The sequence below is a fragment of the Phacochoerus africanus genome, chromosome 15 (assembly GCF_016906955.1).
Source record: "Phacochoerus africanus isolate WHEZ1 chromosome 15, ROS_Pafr_v1, whole genome shotgun sequence".
Classification (NCBI taxonomy): domain Eukaryota; kingdom Metazoa; phylum Chordata; class Mammalia; order Artiodactyla; family Suidae; genus Phacochoerus; species Phacochoerus africanus.
In genome coordinates, this window is record NC_062558.1 from 118075865 (window position 1) to 118092978 (window position 17114).

The 17114-nt window shown below is 38.6% G+C and overlaps 1 protein-coding gene across 3 annotated transcripts in view; it reads right to left on the reverse strand.

The window, feature by feature from the left end:
- Positions 1 to 17114, reverse strand: part of SORCS1 (sortilin related VPS10 domain containing receptor 1) — a 333563-nt gene that overhangs the window by 242566 nt on the left and 73883 nt on the right. For 2 of the 3 annotated variants that reach the window (XM_047761867.1, XM_047761868.1), the window contains exon 2: positions 2764 to 2863. The gene's annotated coding sequence lies outside the window, so the exon portion shown is untranslated. Of the gene's footprint in view, positions 1 to 2763; positions 2864 to 17114 lie in introns of those variants that run through there. The other variant, XM_047761869.1, reaches the window with a different exon arrangement.

The window sequence follows — 17114 nt, forward strand, 5'->3', positions numbered from 1 at the left end:
ACAGATAACTAGAGATTAAGTATACAGAATGATTGATACTGATGTATCAATATGAGCACATTTGATGGCTGGGCTCCTTTCTGTATTCCATCTATCCTTTCCTTCCAATCTTTCGCTCTACACCTGGACTTGAAAGTCTCATTCTTTAAGTGCTGCTCCTCTCAGAGCCTTCAGGTCACCACCAGATATTCTCCTGCTGTAGAAAAGCCTAGGCTCACATTTAACATTTGACATCGTACCTTTAAATATCACTTTTTTTTTCTAATGGCACCAATAAAACAGAGATTACCACTACATAAAAATAATTCTAAGGTATCTTCAGCTGGAAATCCCCTCATTTTTGCCTATATCATGTGACAAATAGGAAAATGTAAATGACTCACCCCAAGTCACCTGCTAGGTGGACGGAGAATCAGAGCTCTCAATTACAAAACATCTGAGTGCACCGATTACTGCAATACAGGATCTTTAAGGGAGGAAATCTGGCTTATTTCTTTTTATATTCTATGGTGCCTACGGTTTGTGGATTGTAAAATGAAATTTATTAAAAATGTGAACTAGAGGAAAAATCAATAGAGATTATAAGAATTGATTCAAAACCAACAAACATAACTAAATCAAGTTATAAAAGCAAAGGATATAAATTCAGCTCCTCAATTTAGGACTGTATACAGAAGATCAAATTTGTTGAGATGTTATTGTTGATGATGGACCAGTCATCAGCCAGTAAGAGGAAGTCAGGAATGTCCAAGGGAAATCTCTAAATTTGTAAGGTTGAAATTATTGAACATGCTGTCCAATACTGTGGCCAGCAGCCACATGTGGCTACTTACATTCAAATTAATTAAAATTAAGTGAAATGGAAAATCCACTTCCTCAGTCACACTAGCTATACTTTAAATACTCAAAAGCCTCAAGTGTTCAGTGTCCATAGTAATGGACAGCTGAGAGGAACATTTCTATCACTGCAGAAAGTTCTACTGAACACTGCTATTTGTAAAGGACAATCATTGCTATTACTTCCAATAGCTACAAGGAGGAGGAGAAGGAAGATGAGAAAAGGGGAATGAAGTGATCATGGACTTGGAGAACAGACTTGTGGTTGCCAAGGGGGAGGGGGAAGGAGTGGGATGGACTGGGAATTTGGGGTTAATAGATGCAAACTATTGCCTTTGGAATGGATAAGCAATGAGATCCTGCTGTATAGCACTGGGAACTACATCTAGTCATTTATATGGAGCATGATAATGTGAGAAAAAATAATATACATGTATGTGTGACTGGGTCACCTTGCTGTACAGTAGGAAATTGACAGAACACTGTAAACTAGCTATAATGGAAAAAAATAAAAATCATTATAAAATTAAAAAATTGTGAAAAAAATAAATTTGATGATACTGTGCCTAGATATGAAAGTAAATTGCCACAGTTATACACTTATTAATTGGTTTAGCTGGGTTTTTACTCAAGCCATCTGACTACAGAGTCTAGGTACAATGGTAAACTATGCCACTCCAACCCCAAAATTTGAAATGTTTAGAGCCAGAAGAAGCATTATGCTCTACCTAAATGGTTCTTAATCCTAGATACATGCCATAAGCATCTGGGAGTTTGCTCAAGATATAGGTCTCTGAGTCCCATGTCAGAGCAACATGGTTGGGGCCACTGTTTGAACATTCTGAGACTCTCAATGCTTTAGATGTATAGCCAGATTTGAGTATGAGTGTTCAAAAATGTATTAATTCCATGGGCCAGATAACATAACACAGCACCTACCCAAGGTCACCAGTGGTACCTACTGACAGATCTGAATTGAGAACCTAAGAATCAGTGCCATCACCCAAACAAAATATGGCTTAGGACACATTACTAAATAGCACTTTTATAGTTCCTGATTGATACTGTTATCTATTCATAGAACTCACATAATACCTAGAAATTATGCTTCAGAATTCAGAATTTGATAGTGCAAGTTTTTAAAACCAAAGGATGAATGTTGCACCAGTTTCCTCCTGAAACAGATAGGTCTTTCTCATTTAAAAGCAAACATTTTCTCCCCAAGAAAATACCAACTTTCTCTGAGGAAGAGACAAACCTTTTTCATAGAGGCAGTATAATGTAATGGAACCAATATGACTACCAATCAAGGAACCTAAATTCTCGTCCCAATGTGCCCATAACTCTGTGATGGGAACAAAACATTTCCTTTCTTTGACCTTAGTTTTCTCATCCGTAAAGTTTGCGTGTGCTGTATGATGACCTCCAAGGTTTCTTCCAGCATTGTCTCCAACTTGACATTTGTGTGCAGGCTGAATATATTTTAGCAATGAAACTTCCAACCTGCTATAGGAGAGAGCATTCACTTCAACTGTAGCCAATATATTTACTTCGTGTCAAGGGAAAACAAGGGGACATCTCAGGAAAACCCCATATCTTCTTCTGCTTTGTCAAAGCTCATTCTGATTCGTATCTCTGATTGGCCACAGTCCTCATGAGAGTCTGGAACATCCACTCAACAAGACATCCCCAGAGCTGCCTTTTGGAAACGGTAATGATATACCTACCCCTCTCCCTCCTACATTCACAGCTGCTGATCTGAAAATTATTATGTGTCAGACATTTTACCACCTTCACATCCATCAACTCTTCTTTATATCTCTTCAAGTTTAACTCTAATGGAGTTTTAGGTGGCTCAGAGAGGTTAGCCAGCCAACACATAAGTCATACCATGAATAAACAGCATGCTGAATGTACATTTCTTACCTTACGCTTGTTGGTAGGACACACGTAGAGATAGCTTAAAATTGTTTTCAATCCAACTTTATCATTCAGCTTCTCATAGGTTGTCCCATAATCAGTTGACCTATAATTTAAAAGGAGCATTAATGAGGATAGAAGTACACGTCATTTGCCTGCTTGTCAGTATAATACATGTTTTACATAGTAGAATGGCTCTCTAGAGGTTTCTAAATGATTCATGTAGTATATAATGATGCTTAATTATGTACACAGTAGCATCATGTGAGTGGTTAACATTTGCATTTAAATTGAATTGGTAAAAATTAAAACTCCATCTCGCCAACACTCCTCAATGTATGCATATTGCATAAAGGATGCATTTAATTTTAAAAGATTAAGAATGAGGGTGTCCTTTGAATTGACCAAAGCAATAAAGAGCTTTTACTTAGATTTGACATTTCCAAACTTCTGCTTTATCTCTGGCACAGTGGAAAAGCAGGTTTTCCTGATTTATCTACAAATTGTATTTTCTTTCATGAGTCATCAAATATATGGTGGGTCAGTCCCTCCAAAGGTCATTCAGTCTTTTCCTATTATTTAAGAATAAGAAAATGTCTTCATAATAAGTGGAATTTCACAATTCTACTCAGTGGCCTTTTCCAGTGTTAAGCAACCTGATGTTGGGCAGGTATTACTTCTTGGCACTGACTCTATCTTTTTTGGAGATTCTTTCATCTTTTCTTGACATTGGTGAATAATTTATTCATTCAGACTGAAGAAACAGGCCTTAATCACCTCTTTGTACATCCATTATATATTTCAGGGTTATAATCTGATTAGATCTTCATTACAACCAGGTACAATAGGAAATATTACCTGTACTTGAAGAAAGTTGTTGAGAGAACTTAAGTGACCTATTCAAAACCAATTAGAATTTGAATCTAGGTATTCTGGCCCTAAGCCCTGTTACTTGCATTATAACGCAGCTTTTTTTTTTTTTTTTTAATTGAAGGGAAACAAATGTAAAATTTCCTGCAAGTCTTTTTTATACATATAGGATATTCTTAATTAGACCGAAATCCATTCATTCATTCATTCACCTTGTGGAGTCTCTAACAGGGACCAGGCTCTGTGGCTGTGTACCAGGATATAACACAAGCCCTTACTCTCAAGAATCTAATAGCTTTGAGAGGTATAAATACAAAGTTGCAATGTGTTGTGTGCAATGAAACAAGACTTAGAAAATAAAGTTGGTTTAATTATAAAAACACACAGAAATGTAATTATTTTAATCCATTTCAGATATTGATAGAAGTTACAAATTCCCACAGGCCATAAAGACTAAATAGAAGAAAAAATTTTCTGGACCAAGCATGAGAGGAATAAAGCTATAAAATACATGATTTTGAAATTAAGTAAATATTTATTATTTATTATATTAACTTATTATTAATAATTTATTATGGCTGAGGATCCAGTTTTTTAACTCTAATAATTTACATATTAAATACTATAGATAATATTATATTATTATGATATGTAATACATATATATAAATTATAAGTAAACAAACATAAATAGTCAATACCTTATAGAATTTAGATGATACTCCAAATCACTGAGATATTATGCCAAGTTTCCTCGAAGAACTATGGACTTTGCAAATGGAAAATGGGTAGGGCTTTAGAAAAGAGACACAGGGTTGACCCGGGAACAACCTAGAGTCAGAGGCCCCAACTATCCTTGCAGTCAAAAATTAGCATTTAACTTACAGTCAGCCCTCTATACATGCAGTTCCTCCACATTTGTGGTTCCACATCTGTGCTTGTGCATCTGAGGATTCGACCAACCACAGATTGCATAGTGTTATTTATTATTGAAAAAAAAAATCTACATACGCCCTATGTTCATAGCAGCACTATACACAAGAGCCAAGACATGGAAACAACGTAAATGCCTACTGACAGACGAATGGATTAAAAAGATGTGGTACATATACACAGTGGAATACTATTCAGCCATAAAAAGAAAGGAATGATGCCATCTGCAGCAACATAGATGTTATTAGAGATTATCATACTAAGTGAGGTAAGTCAGAGAAGGATAAATACCATATGATGACACTTACATGTGGAATCTAAAATATGGCACAAATGAACCTATCTACATGACTCACAGACATAGAGAATAGACTTGTGGTTGACAAGGGGGTGTGGGGAAGGAATGGGATGCACTGGGAGTTTGGAGTTAATAGATGCAAATTATTACATTTAGAATGGATACACAATAATGTCCTACTGTATAGCCCAGGGAACTATATCCAATCTCCTGGGAGAGACCATAATGAAAAAAATATTTAAAAAAGAATGTATATCTACATATGACTGAGTCACTTTGCTGGTACAGCAGAAATCGTCACAATGTTGTAAATCAACTATACTTTAATTAAAAAATAAAAACAGAAAAAAATCTGCATATAAATGGACCCATACAGTTCAAACCATGTTATTCAAGGGTCAGCTGTAGTCAGCACATCATAAATTAGAAAGAACCCTGTGTAACTGAAATATATAAGCTTTCTTCAGGACCAGTCTGTGCTCTAGCCCCATCAAACAAGCATTGGCTTAATAACCAAGAACATTTGAAGAACATTCCCAAACTCCTCACATAAGATCCTACCCATGGACCATTACAAACTTCTTTAAATTCTCCTTCCATATTCATCTTTTATTCTTTAAACTCCTGTGCTGTGAAATTTCCTCCTACTTCTAAGAAATATCTGAGACTTCTTTCCTTACTCAGTCCAAACTTAGTATTTGCCCATTTTTTCCCACTCTTACCCTGGCCTTACTGAGTCAACTTTCTCTTCTTACTAAGGTTTGCTTGTCTGCAAAATTTCACAAGCCTTTTTCTAGCTTCTTTTATTGGATAACTTTTTATATTTAGTATTATGAATAATTTCACAAGTTCAAGAACAAAAAAAGTAGATGGGAGGAGGATGAAATGTACAGATACTTCTACATTAATACATTTTGCCTAGTGATAGGTGAAAATCAGTAGGACTACGTAGGAGATGAGAGAATCGTTCCATTTTCCTAGTGGAATAAAGGGCAAAAGAGGCTAGAGAGGTAGGGATCGGTCTATAAAAGAATGATAATCAGGTTCTTATAAGTTCTATTAACTTGATCCCTGAGATACTCAATGAATATTTTTTACATTAAAAAAAAAAACATATTAAAGGGCAAACTCTGCGTGTGTGTGTGTGCATTTAACCGAAATCCCAATGTGGCAAGGTGATAATACAGTGATTAGTTTAGATTTACATTAACAACTTTTTTCAGATAGCTTAAAATATACTAATGGGCATTTCTCTCTTATTATAACATCATCAATCCAGATTCTTCAAGATCTGCCATTACTCTTTGGACAGAGTATTGACATTGGTCGTGGGTAAAACTAAGAGTCAACTGGAATACATTGGTACAATGATGCAGGAGTGAAAATACTCAATACTTGCAAACCAGCTGGTAAATAGTTTCTGCACCAAGATCTCCGAGTAGCTCATTTTACCAGCCGCAGCACCATGAACTCTCCTTAGAGAACTTCCAGATCTCCTCACAGTTCCAACAACCAAAAGATTGGGGACTGGTAAAGCAGAGGTCCCCAGGAAACTTTCTCCAGCACCTGTTCTGCCTACACCAATGAGCCTGAGCCTCAGTGGAGGAGACATTGACCTTGGAGGACACACTGCACCCTGGAAGGCAATTCTAGTGCCCATACACACACCCCCCTTCACAGCTAACAGATGCTTCCAGTTATGTCTGCATGGTTGAATGTGGGAAATTCAGTCTCCTAGGGGTGTGGGCTCTGAAAGAGCAGAGGAGAGACAGACAGTTGAGCAGCGGGCTGGCTGTTGAGCCAGTGCATGAGCTGTTAAATATTTTAAGCCTCATTTCTAGATATGGGGGGAGGAGTGTTTTCTAAAATCAAAAAATGTAAAGAAATACTTGATTAGGCAAAACTTAATGTTTCTTTACTTTAGAATTTATAAATATTATATACCTAAATAAATCTTATTATTCTAATATATACTGTGAACCTCTTACATGCATATCTCATGAAATATTTTCAAAACGAGTTTGATGATAGGATCCATTCTTAAGAGATATCTAATGAGATTAGTGACTATTAATGACATACTTTGGTAAATAATAACAAGGTCAAAAAATAAAAAGCCAAAGAAAGTTTCTGGATCTTGGTTCCATAAGAAAAGGGGTATAATAAAAATGTTTTAAAAATCATATTATAAAGAGAAATGTCAGTTACACTAACCATAAAGTGACTGTTGTCATAAAGCAAGAAAAAGAAAGTAATCTTTTTTTTTTTTTGTCTTTTTTGCTATTTCTTGGGCCGCTCCCGCGGCATATGGAGGTTCCCAGGCTAGGAGTCGAATCGGAGCCGTAGCCACTGGCCTACGCCAGAGCCACAGCAACGCGGGATCTGAGCCACGTCTGCAACCTACACCACAGCTCACGGCAACGCCGGATCGTTAACCCACTGAGCAAGGGCAGGGATTGAACCCGCAACCTCATGGTTCCTAGTCAGATTCGTTAACCACTGCGCCACGATGGGAACTCTAAAAGAAAGTAATCTTAAAAACATGCATCATACATAGACACATTTAAGATGCAATATAAGCAACCCTGAATTCTCAACTTGTACCATTTTTCTAAAACATTCTAAAGCAAGTCTTTTTTTTTTCAGATTTTTTTTATAAGGTGACTAATCTACAGAAGAAAAACATAGCTTCTGTCAACACTGATACTGGCTAGAAGATGCTGAAAGCTTAAAAAATAAGCATTCCAGGAAGATAAATACCAAGTGATTAAATAAATGATTGTAGGTTTTTGCTTTTGATCCTTAATCTTTACCCTTTTTACAAACATACCTTAAATAGTGACTTTTAGAATATTTTAAAGCATGTCTTTATTTAAGTATTTACTATATGCATAAATCTGAGATGAGCTTCTCTGAAAGGTGGAGAAACCACATTCAAGGCATGGCACCTGCCTTCTAAGACCTCATGATCTCTTCAAGATGACAAACTCTCCCACCTAAAGACGGCAAGAATACAGGGCATGGATAGTTTCCACAAGGAGGGACAGAAATAAAATGTGTGATTGGATTTCTTCTACTATAATATTATACCATCAAGTGAGTAATAAATAACTGCAGCATCATTTGCAAGCTAAATTCATCCATAAAACACTGAGTGCAATGGCTGGTATGTATAATCTACCAATGATAGCTTTTGTTATTCATTTTATTACTCATTTTTTTCCTTGATGATTTTTTTGTATTCTTGGCCCCACACTTACTAAAACCCATCACATGAATCCTTAAGGGAAATATCAACACTGAAAATGAATTAGATTTAGTTTCCTTAGAAGATAAGGCAGTCAGGAAGCTATTACCATTTTTAAATGTAACCGTATTTAGCCTAACATATTTAAAATGATACTTGTTAGTAGTTTTGCGGGGTTCTTGGATCAGAGACGTAGGGGTAAGAACTGGAATTTGATAAAGATTCCACACTCTGCTTCTACAATAATTGTGTCAGAATTCCACTGCTGAATAGACTATTATGCTTAAGAAACCTAAGAGATAATAAAAATGAAATAAATAAAAATTTATTGGGTTCTTACAAAGTGATCTAACCTCTTCAGCTCAAAGAGAATCCCATAAGATGGACACTGATATTAGTCACGGGCTACAGGTAAGGAAGGCCCAGATGGATAACCAACCTGCTTAAATTAAGGCTAAAGAACTTGGAGGTTCAACTCTCATTCAGGGCTTAACCTCAAAAGCGACAAGAGGAAAAGGAAATGTATTTATAATATCTAGTTCTGCATTTCTTAGTAAAAGGAATATGAACTGAAATTGTTAGAACTTCCTTGGGGTGTAGGCAAAAACCTGGCTTCCCTTCATCCATTGTAAAAATACAGAAGGCCTGCCAGGGAGATTCCAGAAATTCTCAAAATGATGTCTGAGTAAAAGAAATTATATCTTTGATCCAGTCCACCTTGGCTCCTGGGAAGGTTAGAAATATGGAGAAAGTGAGTGGGTCAACCCCTTAGTGATTTGATGATGTCTCATGACGATTGCCAATGTGTCACAATCAAAAGTATTGAAGTCAAAAAGAAATGGACTCAGGAACTCATGAGCTGAGTAACCAGTCAATGCCATGGTCTCCATAACAAACTCCAGACCTGCTGTCCACAAGTCACCTTTACTTTTATACCTAATAGGTTTGCAATATAACTCTGAGATGTCCATCCCCAAATCTCTTTCCTTTCTCCACCTCCTCCCCATCCTTGCCCAGTCCAGCTTTGTTATTCTCTGCACATGGAAAGCGCTTTCCCTAGATATGCTGACAAGTGGCCCCCTCACTTCTTTCTGGATACCATCCATGCTACATAAAATGGTAGCCCCTCTCCCAGTCCACTCCACATTTTTAGCCTCTTTTATATTCTCTTCACAGTATTTATCCCCATCTGATAGATTTTTTAACTTTTTATTGTCTGCCATTACCTACCAGAATGCAAGCTCCATGAGAGTTAAGAAAGACATTGACTTTGCATACTACTTTCTAGCTCTCGGCAGAGGACCCTAGACACTTGTGAAACCCAATTATTTTTAGCTGAGTGGCTGACTTCACAGATGCTTGCTCTTCTTATGTGGCCTACTGGGTTTTCTAAGTCAGAATTAGGAGGCTCTTCTAGTCTGGCAAGAACCCTGCAGTCCCTGTTATGAGCAAGCACAATTAAGTTGTGCAGGGTGAAGCAGGACTAGGGTGATGAGCATGTTCTATGCTCCTCTACTCTTCAGTTGAGAAACCTCTGCCTGGCATCTATTTCCTAAGTACCAAGAGCACAGCGAACATTTTTGTTCACCCCCAAGTCTCCAGTCCTCAGGATGAGGCTGCCACATATCAGGTGCTTTTGCATACAGAGGGTGAATGAATACATGAAGCCAAATGGACATACTCTTGGAACCAAGGATGAGCCAGGCTCCTTCTTCACAAAGACTTTAGAAGGCATCCAGATAACCTGGCCCCCTCCTTCTCCACCTCCAAGCCCCAAAGAGGGACAGTACATTCTCCCAGCACACCAAGCCAAAATGCCAAGATCACAAAACCAAGACATGAGCTACAGAGGGAAGCTTGGAAGCATCAGTGTATCACTCATATCAGCTCAAATGAGATGTCCTAAAAGCGGAAGAGCATTTATCTCTAAATCATTTGGCTACAGCTTCTGTGTTCTGTTTCCTTCCTACAGTCATTAAGAGCAGCCACTTCCATCACTCCTGGTGCATTTGGCAACATAAAAATAGCTTCCAAAGGCAAAGGTGTGCCGGCTGCATCACAGACTCTGCTCCTGAGTAACTTAGGATGCATGAGGTTAAAGCAGTGCGAATAATTTAGGGTTTGGAAAATGTTTGCGAGTGAGTCGACATTTAAATAACTTCATTATCATTCATTGACAGATTTTTTTTTAACCTGTCAGTGCAACTGATATTTCTATTACCATGTTATAACAAACCCCTGCACATTTTAAATACAGTCACCAGATTCCATTAGTCTACCCACTGTCAAGAAAATATCTCCCAATCCATTTTTCATAATACCTCGAGAATATAATAGGCAATCTACATCAAACGATGACGTGGAGCTGAAGGAAATTGTCTCCCGCTTTCTAAGGATTCTGCCCTAAAATACGTTGCCTGTCAGCTGAAACATATAATTTAAATGTGCTGCTGAGACGTTGTGGTGCGTCCTGAGCTGAACAAGCTTCCCTCTGTTTCTTGGATTTCCTGAGCTCTTCAGATTAACCTGCAGAATCAGAGGAGCAGGGGTTAAACAGCAGGATCAGGGGAGGCACGTTAGTGTGCCATACAGACGCTTCCACTCTGCCATATGTCACAGAATTTGCAATTCAAAGGGGCCTGTTTGTGTGGTTTTTTCTTTCATTTTTTTTTTCTTTTTGGCCAAGCGTGCACAAGTTCCTGGGTCAGGGGTTGAACCCGAATCACAGCAGTGACCTAAGCCACAGTAATGACAACACCAGATCCTTAACCTGCTGAGCCACCATGGAACTCCTTAAAGGATTTATTTTTAAATATAAGGGGCAATATGTGTTAATAAGCTGTTGAAGGTTCTTTCTCATCTTTCTGTTGTCTTTGCTCTTCCTTTCCTTGGATCACAGCACTGTGTTCCTAATGCTTCTAGTCACCCAAGGCAGTGGAGATAAGAAACTTGAATATATTTGCTTGTGACTGTACATATGATGGAGACTGTACATATGCACGTATATTGCTCCGTGGGAAAGTGGCAATAGAGAATACAAGACAATGCTACCCACCCACAATTCAGCAGTAAGTAAATCGATCTATATTTGAGTCAGCAGTAAAGGGATCACCTTTACTTCTGAACTACCTTCCAGTTCATTTTTTGAAAATAAAAATAACTAAAATTGGTCCTGATACCTGGCTCTCTGATCATTTTGCTTAAGAAAGGGAGGGTAAATTAACATAGGAGCAGGTCTTCTGTTGGAAAAGGCACAGAGAAGAATATTTTTCTTAAGAAGACGATGTTACAAGTTCCTTTCTCTCTCTCTCTATTACACACACACACACACACAGGATTTTCTCTGGGGAGATAAGACACTGGGGACAGAATGGTAGAGGGTACTGTTCACTAAGTTCTCTCTCCATCTCTGGGGCACGCTGTCGCCATTTGTGAAGTGGCTAGATCTTGCTGCATTAGTCCAGGAGTAAATACTAATCATTTCTTTCCCAAGATGAAGTCTCCCTCATGCCTCTAGTTCTTTGCAAATACAATACCCACTGCTAAAGAGACAAGCTGGTAGCAGTGAGGAGAGAAGAGGACACATGCTCCATATCATCATTCAGGATTCCCTTCCATAGACTTTCCTACCTCTCCTGACAAAGCCAGTCAACTAGCAGCCTTTAGTCTTTCCTCTTCACCATCCCAGACCCCTTCACATTGTACTGAAATTGTCAATGTTCACAGTTTTCTGTAATAACATAAGAAATCTGACTACATGTTGGATCTGTTTCTTTTACTTTAACCTTTTTTTTTTTAAGAGCCACCCCACTTGCGGCATATGGAGGTTCCCAGGCTAGTGGTTGAATTAGAGCTGCAGCTGCCAGCCTAAACCACAGCCACAGCAATGATGGATCCCAGCCACCTCTGTGACCTACCCCACAGCTCACAGCAACACCGGATCCATAACCAACTAAGTGAGGCCTGGGATCAAACCCGCATCCTCATGGATACTAGTCGTGTTCCTTAACGGCTGAGCCACAACGGGAACTCCATAACCTTTTTATTCTATTGCATTTGCTATAAGCTATAGTCTGAGATATACAGGATAGCCCATTCTCGAGGCTCTGGCTTTTAAAGGTATAACATTTTTCCATTATAAAGAGATATAAAGTTGCAGAACAGAGAATAACATTTGTCCTGCCGGAGGTTTACAGGAACATCATGACCCGACCTATGTGACTATCTGCAAGAACAAAGGATTCTCCAGCCAAAACGTTTGCAAAAACCTATCACATCACCTTTCCTTTTAGTGTGAAAGAAGCCTGAATTCTAACTCAGGTAAGATTGTTCTTTGGGACACCGTCTTCTTTAGTCTGCTGGCTTTCTTAATAAAGTCACTGTTCCTTGCTCCAGAAACATCTCTCAATTTATGGGCCTGTTGTGAGGCAAGCAGTATGAGCTTAGACTCAGTAACACTAATAGACTGTGTTTTCTGAAGAAGAAACTAGATCACATTTATTCTTTGACTCTTCTTCATGCTCATCAAAATTCACTTGTAGTCCAAGCTGTACTCAAACATCTTTTCCTTCACTGCGCTTTCTCACATTCTTCCTTGATACCTGTGTAACCCCCCGAACCTATCTTATGTTGCTTTTTACATTCTGCCACATATTACCCTTACATGAAGCTACTCCCCTCACTGCTGATGGCCAGCTATCAGACAGCAAGTTGCATTTATGCTTATTTTTCTCTCTCCAACACTGCAGCTTCACCTTACCATCTAAAAGGTGCTCAAACAATGCTGCTGATTCAAAACACAATACCTTGAAATTTTATCCTCTATTACCAGAAGATATAATCTGAGAAATTTCACATGTGTTTTTTTGCATTTCTTTTTGGAGGATGAGAAAGCAAGATAATTTCAGGGCTCCCTACTGAGTCTGAGCCAAGCAGGAATAATTCTGAATCATAAACAGAAGAGAAATTAGGGGCTTACTTAGGAAGCACTCATACAAATATGTATACAAAATGTACTATGCATTAATGTATTAAAATATTATATATAAGTAGAGCAATGGAAAACATAATATGCATTTATCAGTTACAGGGGTAAAGATAAATTTAGGAGGAGAAAGCATGTCTACTCGGCTTTTTAAAGGGTTCCGCTCTTTTGATATGACCCTAATCTGCAGGCATTGCTGATTCAACACAGAGAGCTTCCATTATCGAGTTGAGATCACATCATCACAGGCTGCATTACCTTATACTCCTAACTGACGGTGCCAAATAGTTTATGAATAACAAAAACAGACTTCACTGAATGCTATAACACTCCACAAGCTGGGATGACAAGCACTGTGCGAGGATTACCTTATTTAATTCTCACAGCACCCTCTGAGTTAAGTACTAGCATGGTCCCAATGTATAGATTGAGACTCAGAGAGGAAGAGCAACTTGCCAATACTACACAGCAATAATGAGCAAGGCCTGGATTCAAACAGTCTCCAAAGCCAACTTCATAGATGAGACAAAGTGGCTCATCTATTCAAGTTTTGTGCTTTAGAGAAAGATATAGTAACTTGTCTAGAAAAAAACTGTATTTGCCAGCGAAGCTCCCAGAAGTTAGATCACATTCTTCTCAAATGATGAACCACCAATGTTTATAATATTTGCCAATTATCACTCTAAAGTCAACTTTATATTTGAATGAGGACCCTTTGTCCAAGCATCAAATAAACCAAAACTCTAAAGGCACCGATGGTTCTAGGGACTACAGCACCCTCTCTCCATCCTTGTGAAGAATACACCGTACCAGACATGAAATGACACACACATGCATATCCCTCATTTTAGAATCCTTATCAGAAAATGAATTTAACCTGCCACTTCTCATTGCCATGTGCTATTTCTGCCAGAGTGCTTCATTCTTCTCTCACATGGCTCTCTGGTTGATTAAAGGAGCAATGTGATTATATTGCTGGAAATATGCAAAAATAAGTAAAATATTTATCAAATGAAGCCAATGTTACTTGTTTCTCCGACTCCTTCAATCAGAACATACAAATGGGGAGATCCCGATGTGGCACAGCAGAAACAAATCGGACTAGTATCCACAAGGGTGCAGGTTCGATCCCTGGCCTGTATCAGAAGGTTAAGGATCTGGCATTGTTGTGAACTGTGGTGTAGGTTCCAGACTCAGCTCAGATCTGGCATTGCTGTGGCTGTGGTGTATGTAGGCTGGTGGCTACAGCTCTGATTCGACCCCTAGCCTGGGAACTCATATGCTACGGGTGTGGCCCTAAAAACCAAAAAAACAAAAACAAACAAATAAACAAAAAAAAACATGCAAATGAAAACTATGGAAAAATGTCTTCTAGAAGCATAATTAGCAGAGATAATGCGATTTACTTGATTCCCTAATGTTAAAATATTCAATTATCCTAAATTATAAAAGTTGTTCTCTAGGTGTCATACATAAGATCATTTTGTTTTGTTTTGTTTTTTTTCTTTTTCTATAAATGGTGGGAGCCTTGATGGTGTGCAACTGAACTTTTAGCCTATGTTTTCTGAAAGTGAAGTGGAAATGAGTAAATTACTTTCTCACATGTAAGCAGAGAGGACTAGACCATCTAATATCTAGCCATGACTGTAACATTCAAGAATTCCTGCGGCAGGAGGAGTTTGGGAGAACACTCTATCCATTGTTAAGCCTAGACTTAGGCTGAGAGATAAAGAGCATCCCAAAATTTTAGGAGACAACCAGAGGTTAGAGTGTAAAGATGGAGGTATATCTTCTTTGTTACATCTTGTCCATCTTTTCTATTTAGCTTCTTTAAGGATGAAATGATTGCACCTGGACAGGAAACATGGTTTGTTCACTCTTAAATATCACTGCGATATCTTAACATGTCATCATTTATTGGGAGGCACTTACCTATTACTGTGAGGAAAGCTAAAAATTCTAAGATAGTAGATCTTCAACGAAGTCTTAGAGGTAATCTCACCTCTGCTCAATGGTTTCCTTTCTTTTTTTTTTTTTTAAATTAAAGCAGTGGGGAGTTTTAAGACCTCATTTAATCATATAGTAGACACATAAGGAGTTATATTCACTGAAAGCCCCATCGTCCACCCCAGCCCATCCTCACAGACACCCTCGTTTCCCTCTTTCGGTGACTCTTTAACACGTCCACACGACCTCTTGAAATCAATAAAGCACAGTTTCCACACAATAAAGTAAATCTGACCTTATGGTTTTTCAGATAAAGAAGCTGAGACTCGGTATAAAATAAGTCAAGCATTTAGTTGAGATCCAAGTCATAAAGAGAACCCAGGTTTTCTGATGCTTACACTAGGGAGTTTCTCAGAATTACAGGTTATCAAATATGAAAAAGGACCTTCATCTCAGCAGAGAAAAAAAATTAAGTTTAGCCATCTTAGAATTAATGAATACTGTAAGAAACATGATTCTATACATGAAGTTATTCTTCTCCAAAGGAAAAAAAAAATCAGAGGCATGGAAACTATGTGCCCCCATACATTAGAATCACATCAAACTGAAATTATGCTTATAGTTGGGAAAGGGACCAGGATGAGGGATAGCAGTCAATCAAAGAAGATATTAAGAATCACAAATGAGGGGAGTTCCTATCATGGCTCAGTGGTTAACAAACCCAACTAGTATCCATGAGACCAGGGTTTGATCCCTGGTGCCCCTCAGTGGGTCGAGGATCCGGCATTGCCATGAGCTGTGGTGTAGTTCCCAGAATCAGCTCAGATCTGGCATTGCTGTGGCTGTGGTGTAGGCCGGCAGCTACAGCTCCATTCAACCTCCATATGCCATAAGTGCGGCCCTAAAAAGACAAAAAAGAAAAAAAAAAATCACAAATGATAGAGAATGCTTACCGAGAATGTAGTCCAGGATCCTTCATGGGATGGAGGTTTGAAAGAAAAGGTTAACCAGAAACACTTCAGTCATCGACCTCCAAGTCCACCACTCGACAAACTGTGATATCTCACCAATCCACAGGCAATATGCTTTCCATAAAATCTGATGGTTCAGCTGACTGGAGCTAGAGCTCTAACCTTCCCATCACTCTAGGCCACACTGATACCTGTCCGTGAGTCCCCAGGAGAACTGCCAGGTCCCACCTGCCTTGGCTTTCCCAACTTTATTCAAAAAGCAAAGTAATCCAGGGAAAACTCTGGCAGTACCATTCACAATCTCACCAGTACCCTTAAAAATGTCAAAATGAACACAACACAAACTAAAACACTCAGGCCCTTTGTGGCTTGTGTCTTTCTGTAGCACTGGACTGGTGACAGGTCACATGGAGGCAGAGGCTGCAAATGCTCACCAGAAACCTAAGACATTCCTCACAATCAGACGCAATGTGTAGTTAATCTAATGATTAGAAATACAGTGTATTAGTGTAGCATAATGGTTCATTCCTTCCTCCCTTCCTTTATTCATTCATTCAATAAATATTTATGCTGTGTCTCTCATGTTCCAGGCCTTAATCTAGGCACTGGCAAGAAAACAGGGAAAGGAGGAGCTCCTATTCTGTCTTAGCAGTAACAAACCAAATTAGTATTCATGAAGATGTGGGTTCGATCCCTGGCCACACTCAGTGTGTTAAAAGTCCAGCTTTGCTATGAGCTGTAGTGTAGGTTGCAGGTGCAGCTTGGATCTGGCATTGTTGTGGCTATGGTGCAGACTCACAGCTACAGCTCTGATTCGACCCCTAGTCTGGGAATTTCCATATGCTCCTGGTGCAGCTCTAAAAAGAAAAACAAACAAACAAAGAAAATCAAATAGGGAAAGGAGAAAAAAGTACAAAATTTTCATTCCTTCGGTGCTTACATTCTAGTGGACAGAGACAGATTATAAACACATCAACGAATAAATAAATATTTTTCAGGTGACAGTAAAAGCCACAAAGGTACACAAAGTAAGGAGGACGGAGAGTGAAAATGGGGTTACAGTACACAGCATCGTCAGAGAGGGCCTTACTAACAAGGCACTGGAGGA